The sequence below is a fragment of the Giraffa tippelskirchi genome, chromosome 12 (genome assembly GCF_054371585.1).
Source record: "Giraffa tippelskirchi isolate mGirTip1 chromosome 12, T2T-mGirTip1v1.2.pri, whole genome shotgun sequence".
Classification (NCBI taxonomy): Eukaryota; Metazoa; Chordata; class Mammalia; order Artiodactyla; family Giraffidae; genus Giraffa; species Giraffa tippelskirchi.
The window spans coordinates 2,734,165-2,747,332 of NC_137286.1; the positions used below are offsets into that span (position 1 = coordinate 2,734,165).

Here is a 13,168-nt window from a genome sequence, read left to right on the forward strand (position 1 = left end):
ATTTTAAAAGATAATGGACAAGGATTTCCTATTTTTGATGAAAAATATTAATTTGCACATTCAGGAAACTCAACAAACTCTATGTAGGTTAAACTCAAAGAGATCTATACTAATACACATTATCATTGAACTGTTGGAGGAAAGAAGGAAAATTTTGAAAGCAGCAAGAGAAGTGATTCCTCACATAAAAGGATTTCCTCAATAAGCTTAACAGTTGACCTCTCATCAGAAACAATGGAGGACAGAAGACAATGGGATAATATATTTGAATGGCTGAAAGGAAAAAATATCAAGTAAGAATCCTCTATCCCCGCCCACCCAAAATACCATGTTTCAAAAATGAAGGAGACTCAACAAAATACTAGAAAACTAAACCCTAAAGCATATTAAATGTATTCTATACCATGATCAAGTGGGATTTGTCCCAGGAAGTGAGAGTGGTTCAGTATAAGAAAATCAATCAATGTCATATACCACAGTAACAGAACAAGGGTAAAAATACATGATCGTCTCAACTGGTATAGAACAAGAAGTGGACAAAATTAAACACCCTTTCATTAAAAAAATCCTTAGAAACTAGGAATAACAGGGAACTTCCTCGATAAGGGGTTTCTCTGGTGGCTCCGATGGTAAAAGAATCTGCCTGCAATGCAGGAGACCCAGGTTCGCTCCCTGGGTCAGGAAGATACCCTGGAGAAGGGAATGGCTGGAGAATTCCACGGACAGAGGAGGCTGGCAGGCTACAGTTCGTGGGGCTGCAAAGAGTCGGAAATGACGGAGCAACTAACACTTTCATCTTCACTTTACCTTCACATGATAAAGGATGAAAGGTATTTATGAAAAACCCACATTTAATGGTAAAAGATCAGGAAGAAGGGAAGATGCAAGCTTTCACCATTGTTACTCAATATTATATAGAAATTCTATCCAGAGCAATTAGGCAAGAAAAAGAAATGAAAGGCATCCAAATTAGAAAGAAATAAATAAAACCAGCTCTATTCACAGATGATATGATTCTATGTATAGAAAATCCCAAAGACTTCACAAGAAAGTAACTAGAACTAATAAAAGAATTCACCGAAGTTGCAGGGTACAAATGCCAACAAAGAAACATCATTTCTGTTTCTATACAGCAGCAACAGACAATCTGATTTAGAAAGCAACTCCATGTACAATAGCATCCAGAAGAATCAATTGCCTAGGAATACATTTAACCAATACGTGAAAGATTTGTTCACAATTGCTGAAACAAAGAACACACCATTAAATGGTAAGATATTTGTCTGCTCCAAAACAAATCCATGTACATGGACTGGAAGACAATATTATGCTGGCAATACTACTTCTGATGGTTAATTTTTTGTGTCAACTTGTTGGGGTCACAAGGTGCCTAGATATCTGATCAGATATTATTCTAGGTGTTCCTATGAGGGTGCTGGATGAGATTAACATTTAAATTGGTAGACTGAATAAAGCAGACTGCCCTCCCTAATGTCGGTGAGCCTCATTCAATCAAATGCCTAAATAGAACAAAAAAGTCTGCCCTTTCCCCAAGTAAGGAGGAGTCTTTGTGCCTGTCTTCAAATTGACACACTGGCGTTTTTTCCTGCCTTCAAACTAAAACTGAAATATCAGCTCTTCCTGGATCTTAAGCCTGGGTTTTTGGATAGAAACTATACCATTCCTGTCCCTTTTGCAGGAAAGAGAACATTTCATGCAAAGACGGGCTCAATAAAGGCAGAAATGGTATGGACCTGACACAAGCAGAAGGTATTAAGGAGAGGTGGCAAGAATACACAGAAGAACTATACAAAAAAGATCTTCATGACCCAGATAACCATGATCACGAGATCACTCACCTAGAGCGAGATATCCTGGAATGTGAAGTCAAGTGGGCCTTAGAAAGCATCACTGTGAACAAAGCTAGTGGAGGTGATGGAATTCCAGTTGAGCTATTTCAAATCCTCAAAGATGATGCTGTGAAAGCACTGCACTCAACATGCCAGCCAGCAACTTTGGAAAATTCAGCAGTGGCCACAGAACTGGAAAAGATCAGTTTTCATTCCAATCCCAAAGAAAGCCAACACCAAAGAATGCTCAAACTACCGCACAATTGCACTCATCTCACATGCTAGTAAAGTAATGCTCAAAATTCTCCAAGCCAGGCTTAAACAGTACATGAACCATGAACTTCCAGATGTTCAAGCTGGATTTAGAAAAGGCAGAGGAACCAGAGATCAAATTGCCAACATCTGCTGGACCACAGAAAAAGCAAGAGAGTTCCAGAAAAACATCTACTTCTGCTTTACTGACAACACTAAAGCCTTTGACCGTGTGGGTCACAATAAACTGTTGAAAATTCTTCAAGAGATGGGAATACCAGACCACCTGACCTGTCTCCTGAGATATCTGTATGCAGGACAATAAGCAACAGTTAGAACTGGACATGGCACAACGGACTGGTTCCAAATCGGGAAAGGAGGACATCAAGGCTGTATATTGCCACCTTGCTTATTTAACTTATACATAGAGTACATCATGCGAAATGTCAGGCTGGATGAAGCACAAGCTGGAATCAAGATTGCTGGGAGAAATATCAATAACCTCAGATATGCACCACCTCAGATGACACCACCCTCATGGCAGAAAGTAAAGAGGAACTGAAGAGCCTCTTGATGAAAGTAAAAAAGGAGAGTGAAAAAGCTGGCTTAAAACTCAACATTCAGAAAACTAAGATCATGGCATCTGGTCCCATCACTTCATGGCAAATAAGATGGGGGAACAATGGAAACAGTGTCAGACTTTATTTTTTTGGCTCCAAAATCAATGTAGATGGTGACCGCAGCCATGAAATTAAAAGATGTCTGCTCCTTGGAAGAAAATTTATGACCAACGTAGACAGCATATTAAAAGCAGAGACATTACTTTGCTGATAAAGGTCCATCTAGTCAACGCCCAAACTACTGGTTTTTCCAGTGGTCATGTATGGATGTGATAAGTGGACCATAAAGAACGATGAATACCGAAGAACTGATGCTTTTGAACTGTGGTGTTGGAAAAGACTCTTGCAAGTCCCTTGGACTGCAAAGAGATCAAAACAGTCAATCCTAAGGGAAATCAGTCCTGAATATTCACTGGAAGGACTGATGCTGAAGCTGAAGCTGCAATACTTTGGCCATCAGATGTGAAGAACTGACTCACTGGAAAAGACTCTGATGCTGGGAAAGACTGAAGACAGGAGAAGAAGAGGATGACAGAGGATGAGATGGTTGGATGGCATCACTGACTTGATGGACATGAGTTTGAGCAAGCTCCGGGAGTTGGTGATGGACAGGGAAGCCTGGCGTGCTGCAGTCCATGGGGTCGCAAAGAGTTGGACATGACTGAGTGAGTGAACTGAACTGAACTGAACTGAACTATGCCATTAGCCCTCTTGATTTCAGGCCTTTCAACACAGACTGGAACGAAGCCACTGGCTCTTGTAGTTGCCAACTTACACTGCAGATCTTGGGACTGGTCTGCCTCCGTAATTGTGTGAGCTCCAATTCCTTAGAATAACTATCTCTTTACACACACACACCTTATTGGTTCTGTTTCTCTAGAGAACCATAACAAACATACTACCCGAAGCAATCTACAGACTCAATGCAATCTCTATCAAAATTCCAGTGGCCTTTTACAGAAGTGAGAAATCTGATTCTAAAATTCTGTAAAGCAATTATCCTTCAATTAAAAAATAAAAAATTCACATGGAATTGCAAGAGTCAAAACAGTATTGAAAAAGAAAAACAAAGTTGAAAGACTTTTCAAGCTTACTACTTCACAACTTCCTACAAAATGACAGTAATCACAATAGTGTCATACTAGCATAAGGACAGGCATGTAGAAAACAGAACTGGGGGTCCAGAAACAAACCCATACATCTACAGCCAAACGATTTTTGACAAGGATGTCAATACTATTTAGTTGGAAAAAAGCAGTCTCTGAAACAACTGGGTATCCAGGCGGAAGAATGAACTTAGACCCCTGCCTCACTCCATACACGCAAACTAACTTAAAATGGATGAACAACTAAATTATTAAGAACTAACACCATAAAGGGCTTCCCAGATGGCGCTAGTGGTAAAGAACCCACCTGCCAATGCAGGAGATGTAAGAGATGCAGAGTTTGATCCCTGGGTCAGGAAGGTCTACTGGAGGAGGTCATGGAACCCACTCTGGTATTCTTGCCTGGAGAATTCCATGGACAGAGTAGCCTCCTGGGCTACGGTCCATATGGTCTCAAAGAGTCGGACATGAGTGAAGTGACTTAGCATGCAGGCAGCAACACCATAAGGTTTAGAGGAAAACATAGGGACAGATCTTCCTGATGCTGAATTTGGCAAAGGATTCTTAGATATGACCCCAAAAGCACAAGCAACGAAGAAAAATAAGATAAATTGGTCTCACAAAATTTGAAAACTTTTGTATATAAAAGGACACTATCAAGAATGTGAAAAGACAGAAAAATGGGAGAGAGCTATTTATTTTCTTTGCCTCCAAAATCACTAAGGACGGGGACTATAGCCATGAAATTAAAAGACGCTTGCTCCTCGGAAGAAAAGCTATGACAAACCTAGACAGCGTATTAAAAAGCAGAGACATTACTTTGCCAAAAAAGGTCCGTCTAGTCAAAGCTATGGTTTTTCCAGTGGTCATGTACGGATGTGAGAGTTGGATCTTAAGGAAGGCTGAGCGCTGAAGCACAGATGCTTTTGAACTGTGGTGTTGGAGAAGACTCATGAGCCCCTTGGACAGTAAAGAGATCAAACCAGTCCGTCCTAAAGGAAATCAACTCTGAATATTCATTGGAAGGACTGATGCTGAAGCTGAAGCTCCAATACTGTGGCCACCTGATGGGAAGAGCCAACTCATTGAAAAAGACACTAATGCTGGGAACGATTTCAGGCTAGAAGAGAAGAGGACGACAGAGGATGAGATGGTTGGATGGCATCACTGACTCAATGGACATGAGTTTGAGCAAACTCTGGGAGATAGTGAAGGATGGGGAAACCTGCTGGACTGCAGTTCATGGGGCTACAAACAGTCAGACATGACTTAGAGACTAAACAACAAAGAACAACAAAATCTGCAAACCATGTATCTGATAAGAGTCTAATATCCAGAATATACACAGAACTCTTATAGCTCAACAACAAAAAGACAAACAACTCAATTAAAAAATGGACAAAGGATGTGAATAAACATTTCTCCAAGAAAAACACAGAACAGCCAATAAGCACATGAAAAGATGTTCAACACCATTTAGTCACTAGGGAATTACAAATCAAAACAACAGTAAATTATCACTTCAAACACACCAGGATGGCTATAATTTTTTTTTTTAAAAAAGGTAAAACAACAAGTATTGTTGACGATGCAGAGAAACTGAAACCCTCATATATTGCTGGTGGAAACAAAATAGATTAGTTTTTTGTGGAAAACATTTTCAGTTTCTCAAAAAGTTAAACATAGAATTACCAATATGACCCAGCAATTACACTCTTAGATGTATACCCAAAAGAACTGAAAACAGGTACTCAAATCAACATATGCACAGACATGTTTAAAGTACCACCATCCACAGTACTCAAAAGGCAGAAACAACCCAGATGTGCATCAACAGATGAACGGATAAACAAAATTGGGGGGGGTATATATTACTCAGCCATAAAAAGAAATGAAGTGATGATGATACAGGCCACAACATGGATGAACCTGGAAAATAGTACGCTAAGTGAAAGATGTGAAAAACAAAATGTCACATACTGCATGACTCCATTTATATGAAACATATAGAATAGGCAAATTCAGAGACAGAAAGCAGATTGGGAGCTGCCCAGGAGATGAGGAGAAGGACAACGAGGATTACCTGCTTAATCCATTCAGTTTCCTTTTGCAGTAATGAGAACGTCTGGGCCAGAGGGAGGCTGATCATTTTAAAGTGAGCACTTCAGTTACTATATGCCACTGAGTTGCTCACTTTAAAATGGTTAATTTTATGTTCTGTCAATCTTAAAAAAACTACCATTAAAAAAACAAACCATCATGAGATACTACTTCACAGCTATTAGGGTGGCTGTAATTTAAAAAAATGGAAACCTTCAAGTGTTGGTGAGGAATATGAAGAAACTGGAACCCTCATACATTGCTGAATATAAAATGGTTCATCATCCGTAGAAAACAATTTGGAAGTTCCTCAAAAAAGTTAGACATAGAGTTACCATATGACCCAGCAATTCTACTCGTGTATACACCCAAAAGAAGTGAAAAACATACGTTCACATACAGACTTGCACGCGAATGTTCATGGCAGCAATATTCAAAAAAGACACAACTATTCAGTCCAAATGTCCGTCAAGAGATAACTGGATACACAAAATTTATATATGTCTATATGATGTACTATTATTTAGCCATAAAAAAATAAAGCACTGACACATGCTACAACATGGAAAAACCTTGAAAACATTATGCTAAATTAAGAGAAGTCAGAAACAAAAGGCCTATGTCATATGTGTCACATAGGTCCATGTGTAATGTCCAGAACATGCAAAGGCACAGAGACAGAAGGCAGAGTCGTGGTTGACGGGGGCTGAGACGAGAGGAGAAAACAGACTGAATGGAGTGTCTTCTTGGGACGAAAATGTTCTAGAAATAGACAGTGATGATGGCTACACAGCGCTGTGAATATGCTAAATAAGACCCACTGAACTGTACATTTTGAATGGTTTAAATGACATTTTTCATAATAAAAAACTGTAAAAAAAGTTTTAATAGAAAGTATGAAGTCTAAAGAGCTTAGACACTCTGATTTCTTTCTTCATCTCTGAGCTTCATAACCACCCCACACCGACCTCAGCAAAAAAATAACCAAACCCCATCTCGATCTTCGGCTGGAAGAACATCTGCTGTAAGTGCAGCAACAAGAGCTAACACTATGCTCAAAGACCCCCAAACTAAAAGCCACTGTTAAAAAAAAAGCTCCTTGGTTCTAATTATAACTCTCTAAAACAAACATACAAAATTAACTTGCTAATTTTATCTGAAATACCTGCAATGGTCATTTCTCACCTACAACTGTATCTGTTCATTCATGCCCACCTGGGGGTGGCCAGGAAGCCCACGTGTGCCCCATGCAGAGGCTGACCACCAGAAACATCAGTAAGTAAGCAAAGTCCCATCTCTGGAAGCTTCTAAAATGGGGGACTGTGGAAACCTTTGACTAGATTTCTTGATTTAAAATAAATACCTTTATTTCACTTACTTATACGTGGGTATAAAATAGTTAATTTTTCCCTTAATCCTAAAGTTTAGATGTGACAATAACAGGTTAACAAAAATTTTGCAATACTTAAAATAATGATTGTGTTGATGAAGAAAAAATGATGCAAACTCAGTCAAAGGCCCATGGTGGAGGCAGCTTTCAGGGACCTACAGAATGGTGCTGAACAGCCTGATCTAGGGAAGCAGCTCAGGGGTTACAACATCCACAGACGGGAAGCACGTGGCTCCGGTGAGCACACGGGGTCACAGAGAGATGGGAACCCCGGGCCCGGTCGTCACTTCACCTTCCCGGCCTCATCCCAGCGTTAGGTCTGGAAAGAGGATGTCTGCTTCCACACACAGAGAACAGCAGACAGGAACAGCCCAACAGCAACAGCAGACACACCAGGTGGAGACAGCGCAAAGGGCGCGACCGTGAAGGGACAGTGTGGGCTCGAGAATGGCCCCCGCGTCGGTGCGCTAGGAGGACCCCAACAGGAGGCAGGACTGGAGCCCCAGGAAGCAGCGGCCTGGGCACGGGCCTCCTGGGCCCACACCACGGGGAGGTGGGCAGGGAACGCGGGGCCCGGCATGCACAGGGCCAGAATTCCGATGCTGCAGCTTCCAACAGAGCAGAACTACTGCTCTGTCACTATATAATTTACTGCTTGCTATGTGTTTAGGTACGAATTTATTGTATTTTGAGGCCATATTTTTATCCAAATGAAAAAAGTCCCTATTTGAGAAATTGGTTTCATAAAGTTTTAGCTTCTAACCAGCTCCTCAGGAAGCTCCTCTCAGTTGAGGCATCAGTCACTCAGTCAGTTCAGTCGTTCAGTCGTGTCTGACTCTTTTCGACCCCATGGACTGCAGCACCCCAGGCTTCCCTGTCCATCACCAACTCCCGTAGTTTGCTCAAACTCCTGTCCATTGAGTCGGTGATGCCATCCAGCCATCTCATCCTCTGTCGTCCCCTTCTCCTCCTGCCCCCAATCCTTCCCAGCATCAGGGTCTTTTCCAATGAGTCAGTTCTTTGCATCGGGTGGCCAAAGTATTGGAGTTCCAGCTTCAGCATCAGTCCTTCCAATGAATAATCAGGACTGATTTCCTTTAGGATGGACTGGTTTGATCTCCTTGCAGTCCAAGGGACTCTCAAGAGTCTTCTCCAACACCACAGTTCAAAAGCATCAATTCTTCAGCACTCAGCTTTCTTTATGATTCAACTCTCACATTCACACATGACCACTGGAAAAACCATAGCTCTGACTAGACGGACCTTTGTTGGCAAAGTTGAGGCGTACCTGTACTCAGAAATACAGTGAAGAGCCCGACTGGGTTCCCTTCACTTTGCTCTACATCTCCATTTCACTAATGATTTATGCTCCTTGCTTTGGTGGTTTAAGTTGAGCTACACTTGGAGATGAGAAACTGGAAACAAATGCACATCTGCTGACAAAAGGTTGTTCCAAGGGCTGGAAAGCCCGGGGAAAACCAAAAAAGGGAAGCATCAGATAAACAAAGAAAATGGCTCCTGCCAGTAAGAAAGTGCTAAACAACAGAGATGCAGGAAAACAAGCTCCACGTCAAGCCCAGGAGGGAGATTAAAACATCATCCACGTGAGGCCAAGGAAGGGAGAAAGCCCCAGGCAGACAGGTGTGCCCTGTTGATAAGGAAGCACCCTGGCGATCCACAGTTATGCAGACATTTCAGCACACTGACTGCTCAGGACACCTGATGCCAGCCGCCTGCTCAGGGAGCCGCCTGTGGCTAACTCACTGGGAAAGCACAGAGGAGCCTGGACTCTAACCCAAACAAACAGGCCGCTCCTCATCGCACATGAAAAAGCCCCACGTAGAATCATCGCACATGAAAAAGCCCCGCGTAGAAGAGAGGGAGGGGGAGAGAGAGACTGACGCAGGCAGACCGCTGGAAAGGAACCTGATTAAACCATAATACGAAACTTCGTCTTAAATTCTTTAGGAAAACAATAGCTGCCTGAGACCCAGCACTGCCAATATCGCTCGGTTCAAATGACTTAGGACGTCAAACAAGGGTTCATTCAACTCTGCTTGCTCCTGGACCAGGGCCAGAGCCCAGCCATCTGGACAGGAAGGAGCTGAGGGCTCCGTCCGCCTGACAACGACTCAGAGTGGGCAGTATCTTTCCCGGAGAGGCTGCCCCAAGCCATGTCCGGCCTGGAGGCTCTGGGGCTGCAGGCTGTGAGAAGGCTCGCTTTCCTGAAGCACCGACTTTACTAGGAAATCAGAGTGAAACACATGAAACACGGCACCATTCAGGAGTGGATTACAATATTTAAATCACTTTGAGAATATGGCACGAGATGCCAAAAGTCAGCCGCTCTTAGCTCTGTGCTCCTGACCGCTCTCTTTCACCAGCTCCCCCTTTGCCACTGGTGGTGTAGAGGCGGGAGCTGTTCAGGTGCTGATCCAAGCCCCTTCTCTGTCCTGCTGGCTGAGCGACCTGCACAGACGAGCTCCCGCTCTGAGCCCTACACTCGCGGAGCTCTCAGACAACCTGCTCACCCTCAGCTGCACAGGAGCCCCATGGTCACTGCAGCCCAGACGGAATCCGCTGTCTTTGGTGCTTCCCATAGCTGTTCGGCTGACCTCGACCTACTCAGAGACAACCCACTCTCATCTCGGGGAGTGACACGGTCACCCGGCTAGCTGCCCATGGCACACCTGCCCTTGCCTCCCTGATTCTGACACATAATCATTCAAGAATGATTCCAATTCCACGGCCACCAACCTAACTCCCCATCACTGTCACTCTGGTTATAGGGTGCTCACTCCATTGCCAGTGAGATGCTCTCAGGTACAGTTTCCTCATCTGCAGTCTCTTTCAGCTAAAATAACTCACCCTGAGTTTCCACTCCAAGTCTCTTAGTTTACACATAAAGAAAATCAGGCCAAGATCAGCAATGTACGTGCAAGGTCCCAAAGTTACTGGGAAATCTGCAACTGGACAAATTGATGACTTTTATATGCAGGAGAAACATATACTGAATAATGCCAACATATTTTTAAGTTAGTCTTCTATAATATTACAACCAACATGGTGGAATACTATATAGCTGTTAAAAAGGATGAGGAGACTCTCTGTGTACGGCTATGCCGCAAGCTCATGATATGTTGTTAAATTTAAAAAAATATGGAGAAAAGCTTGTACTGTATACTACTATTTTTTAAAAAAGAGGTCTGTGGGCACACACATAGACAAATATTTACATTACAGTAGATAAACCAAAAATTTAAAAAATGTTACCTGTGGAAAAGAGAAGAAACAGGCTATAAATATCAGGAATGAGAGCTAGATTTCTGAAAATACTTTGGCCATCCACCAAAAGGTCCAGGACAGTAACCAGCCCTGCAGCAATGATGATCCCAAGTGTACAGGTTGTGGTCTCAAGACACCATCTTCTACAAGAGGGAGCCAGAGCTGCTTAGAGAAACAGCCAGTTCCAGGTCTGGGGTGAAAAAGTACACAACAAATCTACAACATCTTCCCATTTCAGAGAGCAAAGGACAAGGAGTTGACTTACAGAGGCTCCACTGCAAAAGTGGCACAATGCTAGCATCTAGGAGAATAATAACTACCGTGTTTTAAAACACGTAACATGTATTTAAATTCCTGAGTTTATACGGACACTTCTTCCCTGGTAACTTGTGAAGCGGCCCTGTTCTGAGAACCCACAGAGAGAAAGAATCGCGCGTTCGTCCTCCTGCTTCTGTCTGAACTGTCCCTTAGGGTAACCACATAGTATTTCAGTGAATCAAGGCAAAGTCAAGGATTAAAGTTCCACCATCATCGTTTGCAGCCCCTAATGACCACGAGTCCAGGTGCTGAGCGCCCCTAGGACCAGAGCAGATGCACGTTCCGCCACCTCCGAGCGCTGAGCTCAAAGGCTGAGCCGCTCGAACCTCTAGGTCCACCTCCCACCTCCCAGGAAATAAAAGGACAGAAGAACACGCTCCACATAAACAGGGACACCCCTGAGATCAGAACAACCAACACAGAAAATGCGAGGAAGAAAAGGGACGGGGCGGAGCAATCAGCTGATCGACAGAGACTTAGGCGGCAGATCAGCTAAACGCAATTGTTTGGACTCTGTTTCAAACTAAAAAAACTGAGACCATTGGGGGAAAACTGAATAGTACTGTGATTATGAATAGAATTTTAAATACCAGTTTTCTTGATGCTTCTGAATTTTATCAAAAATAGCTGTGTATTAAATCTCACTTTGGATGCAAACATTTCAAACCTATTTTATATTCACTTTAATGTTCTAACATATTAAAGAGTTCTGAATTTCAAGAATAAAATGCCACTCAATCACAAATTAAGAGATTAAAACACAGGGTGTTTTGTTTCCTTTCAAACTCCTAGAGAAAGACGGTGAAGGAGTATGCAGTTCCTGTATCAAAGATGCAACCCTCAGCTGGGCAGCCTCCACGCTCAGCACTGGCACCTCTACTACTGCAGCGGCACCCTCCCAGGGCAGGGGCACGCCGCCAACCCCGGGTTCCAATCTCATCAACTGTCACTAAGCCATCAGGTGTAATGTCTATTACTCACAAAGTTTAATCCTGGCTTAAAAGAAAAGGAAAGAAGTCAGAGACACACACCAAAATACGCTGCCACGTGTACAGAAGACTCTCGGATACACCTGTTACAGAACGAAAATGCTAAAGCCGAAAACGAGTCAGTTCAGGATGTTTCTGAATGTAATTACTTCACTGTCATGCAAAAGCACACCGGTAACAGCTGGAGAAGAAAAATCTACACAAATGGAAATTTCTAGTGACATACCTGTGTGTCGTATGCTGCAAGAGGATATATCTGAGCTTGACCAGGCAGGAAGAAACTTCAGTCAAGAAAGCAGCAAAGCAGAGTCAGCTTTATCCTTCTTCAGACCATGTAGCGGAGCCCCTCAGCTAGGAAGAAAGAATGACAGGTGCTTAACTCACGTGTAGGAAATTCTTTAAAGCTTTTAAAAACAGAATTTCAAAAATGGAAGTTTCTAAAACGTAATAAAGTAAGAAGCTTAAGAGAAAACATTTTTAATCATTCTATATAAACATATGCTTTGGATTTTCTGCATTTTTTGAGGTGGACATAAATTACAAAGGCTGGGTAACTTCAGACAACTTATTTTAAAATCACTTTTATCATGAAATATTATATATACACAGTAAAGCACAGGAAACATGTATGTAGTTTCATAAGATTATTACACAAACAAAAGTCCAACTACCACCCAGGCCATGGAATGGGGCACCGTTGGAATCCCCAAAATGCTGGGTGCTTTTCTCTGATCCCAAACCCTTTCCCTCCCCTGTAAGTATCAATTACTCTAACTTACTGTTATCTTTCCTTTGCTTTTCTTTAGCTTACCCCTAGGCATGTAGCTCTGATCATTTATTTTTGCCAGCTCCTGAATTTTACATAAACATGATCACACAGTGTATATTCTTTTGTCTTGCTTTGTTTTTGCTCCATTGTTGTTGCTGGCGCTGTTGTTTATTTTCACTGCTGTATATTATTCCACTGTGCAACATACCATCGTTTACCTGCCCACTTGGTTTCTGCTTTGGAGCCAACACAAGCACTCCTAAGATCTTTCTGGCACAGATTTCTTAAGCATATGGGCATATATATACATCTAGTGCATATATACATGCAAGAGTGACCGCTAGACTGAGGTAAGTGTATAGTCAACTACACTACATAAAGCTAAACAAACTACTTCCCAAAGCAGCTGTAGTAATTTACACTACCACAGGAAAGGTATGAGAGAGTCTCCATTGCTCAAGTGTTTCAAAACTTGTCAGACTCTTTAAT

At 42.4% G+C, this 13,168-nt stretch overlaps 1 protein-coding gene across 25 annotated transcripts in view; it reads right to left on the minus strand.

Annotated features, from left to right (window-relative positions):
* The window catches only part of TRAF3 (TNF receptor associated factor 3), a 120,710-nt gene that overhangs the window by 40,253 nt on the left and 67,289 nt on the right, over window positions 1–13,168 (minus strand). For 24 of the 25 annotated variants that reach the window (XM_081548701.1, XM_081548698.1, XM_081548691.1 and 21 more), the window contains one exon: window positions 12,137–12,261. The exons of the other annotated variant lie outside the window; for it this stretch is intronic. The gene's annotated coding sequence lies outside the window, so the exon portion shown is untranslated. The remainder of the gene's footprint in view (window positions 1–12,136; window positions 12,262–13,168) is intronic. 25 annotated transcript variants of the gene reach the window in all.